This window comes from Opisthocomus hoazin, chromosome 5 (assembly GCF_030867145.1).
Source record: "Opisthocomus hoazin isolate bOpiHoa1 chromosome 5, bOpiHoa1.hap1, whole genome shotgun sequence".
NCBI classification, from domain to species: domain Eukaryota; kingdom Metazoa; phylum Chordata; class Aves; order Opisthocomiformes; family Opisthocomidae; genus Opisthocomus; species Opisthocomus hoazin.
In genome coordinates this window covers 77,383,895-77,396,570 of record NC_134418.1, presented here as the reverse complement: position 1 = coordinate 77,396,570, position 12,676 = coordinate 77,383,895, and the positions used below count along the sequence as shown (strand labels likewise).

General features: G+C 37.6%; 1 protein-coding gene across 17 annotated transcripts in view; it reads right to left on the bottom strand.

Annotated features, from left to right (window-relative positions):
* Nucleotides 1-12,676, bottom strand: part of TENM3 (teneurin transmembrane protein 3) — a 1,446,905-nt gene that overhangs the window by 483,634 nt on the left and 950,595 nt on the right. For all 17 annotated transcript variants that reach the window (XM_075421787.1, XM_075421794.1, XM_075421795.1 and 14 more), the window contains one exon: nucleotides 923-974. The gene's annotated coding sequence lies outside the window, so the exon portion shown is untranslated. The remainder of the gene's footprint in view (nucleotides 1-922; nucleotides 975-12,676) is intronic.

The window sequence follows — 12,676 nt, the reverse complement described above, 5'->3', positions numbered from 1 at the left end:
AATTCTGAATGACTTGCTCTAGGAAACTGTAGCTCTTTTAAAGCAGGATACTGTACAAACATTAATGAGCAGAACGCGTATCTGATCACTGTTCTAAAATCTTTTGTAGTCATACAGAAGAACACACTTTCCATTTGGTGTCACAAGATGCAGAATATGGTTTTAAATGAACCCTTTTTGTGAGGTTCACAAGCTTTAAATTACTTGACTTTGGTTACCATTGAGGAAAATCACTGAGCTAAAACCAAAGCGGAAAAAAAACCCCAGAAACCCAGGTACTTGTTCAATAAAGTAGAGTTGCTATTTAAGTACTGATCGGGCAGAGTAAGGTTTGCTCACAGCCAGATCGCCTCCAAATACAAACACTTCCAAGCAGGCACCAACCGCTGCCATTTCAGAGCTCCGGTACCTTATGTGCTTTCAGCTGAGTTGAGGTCACAGATACAAATGACATTTGCAAATTATTAAAGAGGGGCATTATTAAAAAGCATCACAATACGGCATATGTAGGCAAGAGCAGTTTTTGCGGAAAGTTGAGAACTCTCACAAGAAATTTAATAATTCATTCTGAGAATTTCATTACTTATTCAATTATGTTCTATTCTTGATAAGTCTGGTAACAGTAGAGAATTTATCACCCTGGATATTCCTTCTTGGACAAAATACATACAGCTGTTAAAGTTGGTGCTATGTGAATTTATCCCATTTTGTATTTTGACCTACACTGTTTTTGCAACAACAGTAAATTAGATACAGCAGCATAAATTATTGATAGCGAGTAAGTCAGTAGAACATACTGGCCTACAGTAATGTTGTAGTTTGCTCTATTCTGTCATTTAGACAACTGTGTGTCATTCAAAAAGCACCAGTGCAACATACGGGGTGCCACCAGAGCTTGAGGCTGTAGGATGTTTCATCTTACCTTCAGCTTTCTATGTGGTGTTATGCTGGTGGGTCTCCAATGATCCAGGAATCTGCAATGAGAATAGATTGTGGAGGAACTGGTCATCAAACATATTTTTATTTTTTAAATGTTTAATTATTATTACAAAATACCACAGTAACTTAAAAAATCAAAACATTAGATGATTATCTGTACCATTATTTTCCTCTTTGCATTGTGGCATACAATGTGTTCATAAACTGTGTATCTTTCCTAAAGTCTAAATAAGATGCAGATTATCTGTAATAAAATATTTATTATAGCTGCTGCTGGACTGACATGTTACTACACTGTAAAATGCAATTTTATTTGTTTGAACCATATGGAAGTGTTGATTGTATGTTGAATACTAAATGTAAAAACAGCATTTTGGAGACCCATGTTCATTGTACCTCATTTACTTTCACATTTCGTTCCTGCAGGTCACACATGAAAAGATTTTTTCCTTTCTGCTGCTGTGGAAAACTGATCATGTGTCCTGAGAATTTAATATAAAATTTACAGAAAGGTCGTCCTAGCTTTAGCACAGATTATGTGAATTTTCAATTGCAACTTAGCAATTTTGTTGATGTATGCACCAGCAAATATAATACAAATCCCTCTGCCATAGCTTTGCAAAGCCAATGTATTCAACAATAATAAAAATAAAACATATGGAAAAGATAATGATTATTTTTTAAAGAAAAATAAACCTAATGGCACTTAGCATGTACACAAAGAGCTATTTTCAGACAGTATTTGTCATAAGCACGACATGCTTACCGTGTGCTGAAGATAAGTATAAAAAGATTTTCTGTTTTAATCAGGAATTTCCGAGTATTTCACATATAAAGACTGAGCATTAATAAATTAAATGGATACATGGAAAAAAGCCCTTGCCAATAACAACAGTATCTGAAAATCATGTTTCTTTCTTATCTTTCTTACATTCCAATTATGTTCACACTGTACTGTCTGCCAAAAAGGGAAGAAAAAATAATACAATATGTCTTGAACTGCACAACAATTTTTTGCTCCTAGAACTCCTTTTCAAACAAGAATCCAAAAAGCCTGCACAATTTTTCTCTGATCCTTTAATAATGTGGTGATTTTGCAAGTGATAATAATAACTTACAATGATGGATCAAATGTGAAAAAAATGTACACTTCCTATATTTGTGTAAATACTTTTTCCTGTGACAAAATGTTTTCATTTCACTGTACGTTAAGCATTTTAAGAATGTAGTGTGAAGGAGCATTTCACCAGTAATTTTTTTTATTTCAAGCAAAATAGGTGAAGTGTAAAAGCTCAGCATTTTGTGTTTTTTTCTCTTTAAATGTTAGACTTTTGGCTGACTGATCAAAGCATCAGAAGAAGTGGCATCAGTATGATCCAGATAATGGTAGTGTACTTGTTTAGGTTGGGATAGAGCTAATTTTCTTCATCGTAACTAGTATGGGGCTGTGTTTTAGATTCGTGACCAAAGCAGTGTTGATAACACAGGGATGTTTTAGCTATTGCTCAGCAGTGCTTCCACAGTGTTGAGACCTCTTCTGCATCTCATGCTGCCCCACCAGCGAGTGGGCTGGGGGTGCACCAGAAGCTGGGAGAGGGCAGCAGACCTAAGCTGGCCAAAGGGATATCCCACACCACATGAGGTTGTGCTCAGCAATAAAAGCTGGGGAGAGGAGGAGAAAGGAGTGTTATGGAAATTACACATGCCAGCCATCATAACAGGGCTCGACTCTAGGTTTCCACACTAGCCGGAAGATAGATTCCTTTATGAAAACACTTCGTAATAGCGATACAGCTTGATCTGAGTGCCTTCGAAGAGGGACCCCGAACAAAGAAATCCCTGGGCAATTATACCCTTACAATCTAAGTTCTCCAACCCTCACGTGATAGTTTGGAGCAATAGTAGTATTAAGGTCTGGGATCTTCTTGCTTTGTATAGGTTTCATTTGTTTGCTGTTTCATTACTAAGCGGTTGCTAAGTGGTCATCTTCTTACACAAGATCACATCCTCTGAGCTAACTACAAATTGGCTGAAACCGACCTATTTGGCATGTTGTAATACAGTTGCTATAGTTCATATACCACAATCTGTACTATAGTCTATCTGTAAACACAAAACTGGATAACAACAGGCAATGCAAACTCTCCCACATGGTACTGAGACACAACACATGTCTCCCTACGTTTATGCCCTGGATTGTAAATGAAAAAAAAAATGTGCAGACATATATAAAATGAATAAATATCTTGATTGTATAATCAATATAAAAGTGAAAGAAGCTTAAATACTAAAATGTAATTGTAGCAATAGAGGGGGGCAAGGTACTGAAAAACTAAAGTCTCAATATAAAAAAAAACTAAGGTATGGTGACTAGTTACCAAAATATTGATTCAAACCATTTGAGAACCTGGCTCTATAAATCTACATTTAATAGGGATTTTATACCACAAAATGTGTGGAGAAGGGATTGAGTGCAGCCTTGAGGAGAAGGACTTGGGGGTACTGGTGGATGAAAAGCTGGACATGAGCCAATAATGTGTACTCACAGCCCAGAAGGCCAACCGTACCCTGGGCTGCATCCCCACCAGTGTGGCCAGCAGGGCGAGGGAGGGGATTCTGCCCCTCTGCTCTGCTCTGGTGAGACCCCTCCGGGAGTCCTGCGTCCAGCTCTGGAGCCCTCAGCACGGGGCAGACAGGGACCTGTTGGAGCGGGGCCAGAGGAGACCACAACAATCATCAGAGGGCTGGAGCACCTCTGCTGTGAGGAAAGGGTGAGAGAGTTGGGGCTGTTCAGCGTGGAGGAGAGAAGGCTACAGGGAGACCTTATTGTGGCCTTCCAGTGCCTGAAGAGGGCCTATAGGAAAGATGGGGACAAACATTTTAGCGGGGCCTGTTGCAACAGGATGAGGGGTAATGGGTTTCTACTAGAAGAGAATAGGTTTAGACTGGATATAAGGAAGAAATTTTTTACTCTGAGGGTGGTGAGGCTCTGGCACAGGTTTCCCAGACAAGCTGTGGCTGCCCCCTCCCTGGCAGTGTTCAAGGCCAGGGTGGATGGAGCTCTGAGCAACCTTGTCTGGTGGAAGGTGTCCCTGCCCTTGAAAGGGGGGTTTGGACTAGGTGATCTTCAAGGTCCCTTCCAACCAAAACCATTCTATGATCCCATTTAGAGGTGTTGCACATTACCTTTTTTCATCTTTTTGTGGGCATAAATTTTGTTTAAGAACTGGGTGAAGTGAAAATTCTGTGCTTGTGTAGACCAGCAACATTAAGTCCTCTGGTTCATATACAGACCCAAATACTACAGTGTTTGCGTTTTTTCTTTTAGTTATAAGCAAGTACAAAACCAAATACACAATAACCAGACTTGTGTCTAACTTCATGACTGAGTGTGTAACTATTCCTGTATGTGTAATCGGAATATCTGCACCATAGGTTCAGGAATTCTGAACTCCAGACAGCAAAGGAGCTGGAAGGCAAACCTGAAACATCAGTGTATAGAAATCTATGGCAACAATCTTAAATTTTGTCCTTGTGTTTTCTATATGAGTTATCAGTTGCAGAAATTTAATCTTCCACCGCTGGAGGGTGGGCTAATGAGTTCTAAGCAATCACTTCACAGCCGTCAGGAATAGACATTTAAATTCAAGAAAAAGCAGGAATTCTTATTACTCTGCTCCCTTCAATATTTCCTATTTGTGGATTTAGTTGACTCTGTGCTTAAAATTCTTCCCTTCATGATTCCATTTCTAGGTGACTAACTGTCCTGATTCACTTAACTCATATTTCTGAATATATTCCTAGCATTGCACACTTGAAAGTCAAGCTCAGTGACACTCACTGCCAACATATTTAACTCCCTTTGATGCTCTGATCTTCATTTACTGGAGCATGATCAAAGAGTGCTGCACTCAGAAACTTGGGAAGGAAAACTGAAAATAGCAGCCAGTTAAAGTCCAACAAACAGCAATGGAGGCTCATCCCTGATCAGCTCTTCCTGAGATGCTCAGATGTGCAATTTTTCAGTTTCACCGAAATCAGTCTGATTAATCATTCTGCTGGTTTTAATGGGAAACGTACCACTGAGCAGAGAGGTTGTGATCAGGATATTTTGTGATCAAAATACTGAACTGTTAATCTGTAGTAGTTCAGCTCAGGCACAAACTCTCACAACAGACCCGGGACAAGAATCCCAGCATTTTGAAAGGCACTGCTGTGTAAGAAAAGGAAGAGGAAGTTATTGCTATCAGAATGTGGAACTGCCAATCTTCAACAAGAAAACTGAAATTGCATCTAATTGCTCCTGACTAGCTTCTGGAAGGAGACAACAGAAGGTCATATACAATGAACCTAGTCCAGGAAACTGGGCAGCAGTACAGTTGCCTGGCCTCAGCTGCCTTTCCAGGAGGCAGCAGGTCTCCCATAGATCCGAATGATTACGGGACATGACACATAGGGTTAGACAATGGCATCAGTTTCTAGCAGTTCACCAGAGATACCGGTTCTTGCTTACCACCCACACAAAGTCAGTGGAAAATTTATTATATGTACTGAGATGGAACCTTTCATCCCATGGAGAAAATGCAAAAATCGCAGGGATGGTAAAATGTCAATGCTATTTTATGTATAAGTGACTCAAAAAAGCTTATAAAACTTTACTGCTGTCTGCCAGATGAAACACTGGAATGATCCATCACATCCTATTTTTTTGACTATCAACATTAAAGGTCTATTAACTTGGAACTCAAATGATTACATTGCTATGTTAACATCTATGAGAAACCACACGTTAGTTTAAACTGGGGAAGAATATCTTGTACACCAGAACAATAGTTTTCAGTTTCAGGACGCTAAACTGGAACCTGATTGCCCGCTCATTTTTATGTTGAGATGGTAAAAAGGAGTGGTGAGTTTTTCTATACAGACATTCTCTCTCCACCCTTGTTGGTAAGGGCTCTCAAAACCTCCATGTAACAATGACTCAAGTGTTTGCGAATCGAGAAGGAACTAGTGTAAGGTGGAGCTGCTGTTGTTATCTAACAAACAACAATTTATGGCACAGAAACTAAAAATTGTATTTGAGCCACGTCCCTAGACATAGCTGGAAAGAGTCCTGAGCCAAAGATCATGTAGGGCATTTTTATTTACTAGTTTATTGAGTTGGATCATTGGCACAATTGATCCAAAGTTTTTTGTAACAAACGAATTGGAAACAGCCAGGAGTTGCAGGTCTATGCAGAATAAATAGTGCTAGGTTCTCAGCACCAGCCTCATTCAGTATGAATGAATGGACCTTAGAGCCTACCGTTGTAAGCAAGTTTGCTACCATAATCCCAGCCATGCAAGGAATCAGAGACCACAGTGTTTGTATGGGGAATAGAAGCTCTGATGTAAACAACTCCCTAAAACTGAAAGGCACAGTGAGAATAGAATTCTAGGGTCTGGGTAAATCCACTCGGGTACAGTTCATATGAGAACAAAATCAAATAAAATTTAAAGCATATAGTTAGATACAAAAATATATATATATGTATATATAACTATAGTTTTTTACATACATATAAAACTATAATCATACATATAGTTTATATAGAAATAGTTTGCATAGAACAAATGTATAAAATACTATAGTTATGTATAACTAGTTATTTATGTGTAAATATTTGTATAAATCTATAGTTTTCTACATCTTTGATTACGTATAACTACATCTCCCGTTGTTCTGTACAAACATGTCAGATTGTTGCTTGCATGACAAAACCAGCCTGCTCTATGCACATATATTATTTCATACCCTTGTCACGGTAGAACCCAATAACATAAGTGTATTAGCAATAAAGATTTACCTCCCTCTACACAAGCATGTATTTTTTATTTAATTGCAACAGGAATATATCTATATGGTCTCTACAGAACCACAACATGCTGTTAATTCATTTGGTTATTGACAGTGATGCACATTCACTAGAGCTCCTGTCAGCAAATTGGAACAGTTTTGAAAGACAGCCTTGGAATATGCAACATTTTAATCTTAAAGTGTCATTACTTAGAAACTATGTACTTCAGCTCGGGAGTGACTGGGTTTTTTGTCAAAGGTTGTTTAGCACATTTTCTATGTCTATGATATCTTTTTCCATAGAACAGATTCTTAACATACTATTTTCATGTTCACAGTATTACTGGTAAAACCTGCTGAGATGCAACCTCACAGCTATAAATATGCCAGTTACCTGTCATACATGCTTAAAATAATTGGTATCATAGGAAAAGTAACATGGCAAAAAGTAACATTAAAGCATAGGTCTCTCTGTGATGTCATGCACAACGTTAAAAATATGTGTAATAACTAGAGAACTGTGCATTCCTTCTCATATCACACCTGGCATTGCTTAAACTATTTGTAAGTATGAATTTCGTGCTATAACTACTGGTTCTTGTGAACAAAAGACCTCTTTCTTGAATTACATGTTCATCCATACCAATCAATTTTTTCAGCCTCACAACACTTTATCCCACACAAAGTCCATTATCAAAAACAAACAGAAAAACAAACTAAACTTTCACTATGAAGTATCTACTGGATATTGCTTAATAGAAAGAAAGAGTAAAACATGCAAGAACAACAGGGCTAATGGTAAGAGAATTTAAAAGCGACTGGAATATTTAATTGCTTAAATTATTGTGAACAAGACTACACTAATTTTTGCACTTTTATTAACTTTTCAAGAAGCTTTGAGTAAGCATACACCAACAATAAGCCTTGTCTTTTCAACTTAGATTTATTCCTTGAACAGAAGAACGTTTTTTCTGTTTACATGGAATACAATTAGTTTTGCTGCTGATGGCACTATGAAAAATGCATCGTATCTAACAAGGTTGTACATACAGAAGTGTCACTATGTATTATTGAAAAGTCAAAAGAGGACTCTGTATACGGAGACGATGTTAGCAATGTAAAGACTATATCTTTACATTTACTTAAGATTAACTTGTATCATCATTATTATTGTTTGCATAGACCACTTTTCTGCCCCACCCTTGACTCTATATGTTTAGATCACGACGAACATTCACACGAAACTGAGAATGGCCAATGTGCATGGAATGATACGACAAGGAGCTTTTTACCATAGATAGCTGCTGAACGCTTCGCAGGATAAATTTCGGCAGTTCTGAGAGAAACCTAACATATTTGAAAGCCATTTGTCACAGAATGTTAGTATTCAGATCTGCACTGTTTAAAATCTCAAACTATTCTTAATTAAATGGAGTCTAGCTTTTAAAGGAACTCTATTTCTTCACTGATTAATCAAATAATTACTATTTTAATCAGTTTTGAGATTAAATTCTGGCCCATCAAAAGCAGTACTTCTAACAACAGCCAAAAAGGTGCTGAGAATGAATGTTTTGCAATACCAAGCCCTTCACAACTCTAATCCAAGCCCAAGTATGCAACTTTCTTAAGTGCTTTTTGCCCCCTCATTCCAGCTGCCAACATCACTGAAGGCGGTACAAAGATTTCAACAGTTCCCATGTTTAAACCAGACATACAAACACACAGTATTCTATTTAGACCTCAAATGCTACACTAAAGTGTCAAACTCTCTCCTTCCCCACTAAAATCCCAAGCTGTCTCATTTCTCTATCATGTTTTATCTATGTATTATCTGTGTGATATCTACTTGTATATTTCTATTGTACTACCAAATTTTAACGAACTGCAAATTTCCTTCAAATCATTTATTTTGTATTATGTGTGCTCACAGACCAGAAGGCCAACCGTACCCTGGGCTGCATCCCCACCAGTGTGGCCAGCAGGGCGAGGGAGGGGATTCTGCCCCTCTGCTCTGCTCTGGTGAGACCCCACCGGGAGTCCTACGTCCAGCTCTGGAGCCCTCAGCACAGGGCAGACAGGGACCTGTTGGAGCAGAACCAGAGGAGGCCACAAAAACGAACCAAGGGCTGGAGCACCTCTGCTGTGAGGAAAGACTGGGAGAGTTGGGGCTGTTCAGCCTGGAGAGGAGAAGGCTCCGGGGAGACCTTAGAGCAGCCTTTCAGTACTTAAAGTGGGTTTATGTGCAAGATGGGGACAAACATTTTAGCGGGGCCTGTTGCCATAGGACAAGGGGTAATGGGTTGAAATTAAAAGAGGGCAGATTTAGATGAGAGATAAGGAAGAAATTTTTTACTCTGAGGGTGGTGAGGCCATGGCACAGTTTGCCCAGAGAAGCTGTGGCTGCCCCCTCCCTGGCAGTGTTCAAGACCAGGCTGGATAGGGCTTTGAGCAACCTTGTCTGGTGGAAGGTGTCTCTGTCCGTGGCTGGGGAGTTGGAACTAGATGATCTATAAGCTCCCTTGCAACCCAAACCATTGTATGATTTATGTATTTCCACCAACTATGCAAGTTATGCAGAAATATAATCACTGTCTGGTAGGTGATCAGGTTAGTATTAGGTAAATTGTAATTAGAGCAGAAAATTCAGGGAAAACTGCTGTGTCATATATTTTAGAGGTAACATAAAAGCATCAAATAAATAAATATGAATTGACTAGAATGTAATTCATTCTTTTCAAAGATTTATTGCAATGGATGTCATGAAAGTAGTATTCAAGTCTAAGTTACTTTTGAAATATGCACAGTCAAATGAGACCTTGTTCACTTAAACTAAAGATAATCACCCTAGGCTAAACCTGTGTGTGGTTTGGATGCAGTGTTCTTTGTACTTCTTTTTATTTCTGAAGTAATTTTAGAAAGGTGTAAAACTGTAAGGATGAGAAAAGAGAGGCTAAGCCTTTAAAGGTTTTGATGGTTTGCTCTTCAACACCTATAACTGGATTTACTGAAAGAAACCAAGTGAAATATTTAAAAAGCTTATGCTGATCTGCAAACATTTTCCTCCAGCATATATTTATCAAATTCTTTAATAGTACTTTGAGAGGATGCAAGTTTTGTCTCCAGCTCATTTTGGAAGTTTTGAATAGAAGGTGTAAAAGAGGGTAGGCCTTAAAATCCAAGAAGTGTTTTGGGGAAAACCTACACAAATATGGTTACTGATAGACACTTGTAGGATATAATTGCCCTTGTCAGCTTTGAACACACAGTGACTAAATATCAGGAAAAAAAGTCAATATTACACCAACTGTGCACTTAACTACAGTGTTTCTGTGTTCACTTGGAGAACACAGATATTAATTTATTGTGTGAGAGCTACAGTCCTTTCAGAATTCAGTCAATCCACTGATTTATTAATGCTATTGATTACACTGAACTAAACATGTAATATGAAGACTTGCCACCTCAAAACGTAGCTCTCAGTTTCCAGTTTAAAGATGTAATTTTCCTCTTTGGAATGTGAATTATCCTTGAGACCAACTCTACTAATATAAACAGGAATTCTGTGAAAAGTTCTATGCCAGTTATATTTCTCCAAGTCTGTAGAAAATTGCTTGGTGTTGCCTTTTACTTTCACACTTAAATATTTATACACAGAAACCCTTTTTCTATGATCTGAGACAAGATGGACACAAAATATAATTGCAATTAGAGATATGCTGAGCTTCCAGAAAAATATGTCTGGAGACTAAGTCATGAAGAATACCCGCTGATTCCTGGGCAGTGTGGGTACTTAACTCACCTGCATGCTGTGCATCTAGTTACTGTTTGTATTTCACAGGAGAGATCCATTACCCACATCAATAGTGGGCAACCAATTATAACAGAACATATTACTTCAGCTATCGTAATATATTAGGTTGAGAGTGGCAAATCATGAAGATGATCTACGATAATTAGAGCAAACCGACAGCAAGTTATGCATGTGTGCGATTCATCAGAAGAGAACAACATTACATGCAAAAATCAACAGTAGCTGCCACATTAGGTAGACTGGAGTCTTCACCTTCCTCCTGTGGTTTGCAGTAACAGGAACACCAAAGACCAGCTTTCATTATTTACCCCAAAGTACTAACCCTTCTGCTTTTGAATTATGATTTTCACTGGCAGAATTTCTATTCCCCTAACAGTAATTAAACACTTTTCTTTTTATCATTTCAGATGTACACCTTATTATCCGTAAAATACCAATAGAAAAGAAGACCAAAATATAGTGTTTGTCTCAGTGGAAAACCTGTGTATTTGAAAAAATTTGTTCACAGACTTTATCTAATTTATGTCTTTTTATTGGTCTGAAGTTGTTTAAAAAAATCAGAAGTCTTCTGTAAAAGAAAGCAAAATCTGATTATCTTTTTTCAATATAGATTCAACTGATACAGGCAAGAATCAACGAGTTCAGCTGGAATGTGGGAGAACATTAATGATGCTTCAAAGGATTTTTAAATAAAGTCTCTTACTGTTATATGCACATGGCAGAATTAGAAACCTAACACAGGTATCTGTGCACTAAGGTATATGGAACATATATTGCTAACAAAACAATTACAGTCAACGAGGCAGTCACTACTAAATCAAAGTGAACTCTTTCACTGAACCACTTTACGGTGGATACAGTGAAGTCCCATCAAAATATCTTCCATACTTTTTATTTCGCTTTCTACAAATAAGATAGAAATTCTTGTAACTAAAGGTAGATAAAGATCAGAACATCTACAAGATCAAATTATTTTCAGTCTCATTAAAAATAATGGAGGATGTTCCAAGACATAAAGCTTAAATTCTGTAAGATTCTTTTATGTGCATTTGGGTTTGTGATATCTTCAAAAGACAACAGAACTATTGTGCCTTGGCATAAATTGCGTAGCATTTAATTTCATTTTTCATGCTGAAAGATAGCATAACTTTATATAAATTACCAGTTTGATTCTCCATTGATACTAATGAAAGTATTTCTAATAATTTTAATTATCTGGTTAGATACTATATATATAGTAATATGTAGGACTAGCTGAGAAGTCCTGAAAATGTCAGAACTCCACAAAATTTAAAACCAACAAAAAGCCATGCATGCTCCACTGCACTTGCAGTCTAAAAACTGATATTTAGGAAGTAGGTGATGCTGGGAAGTGAAGTGAATAGAAACTGAAGGATAGAACAATTTAGTTTTAATATACTTTGGGTTTTATTTTGCATGCAAGTTTTCATTCAGCTACACAGTAATCTGGAAAAATTACATGTAGCTATCCAGGCTCCAAGTCTGTTTGTCCTTTCTTCTCATGATGATTTTTAAAGATACTCTCTCTCTCTTCCTCTCATAAAGAGCAAGCAAACAAAGATTACCTGTTCCATGGCAATTGCATGGCATTGCAGTGTCAGGGTTGCAATTTCACATCACTGTAATTTGCTGTGTCTCAACGCAACATTGCTAATTAAGAGTACTTTAAAAGGTGCATCACTACTGTACTGTGACTTCCTTCATCAAAAAAAAAGTTGGGGGGATTTCTTCAGGAATACATAATTCAACAGTCATGTCTGATGAACTTCTTTATCAGAGAGAGGTATTTGTCTGAAACAGCAGCTGTGAATGTTACACAGAAATGGAATGAATGGAACTCAATATCAATAAATACAACACAGTCTGTGTGGGAATAAATACCCCTTTCTATACATTCGAAATGGTGGATTCTAAATTCTGCTTAGGAAGAGAACCTGTGAGTCATTGTAACTGGTTCTCTATAACAACCAACTTCCAACCTCAGTCAAAAAGGCAGCATTAGAACATTCAAAATTATTAGGAAAAAATCACAGCAGGAAACATTTTTTAATGCTATAAAACCACCCACT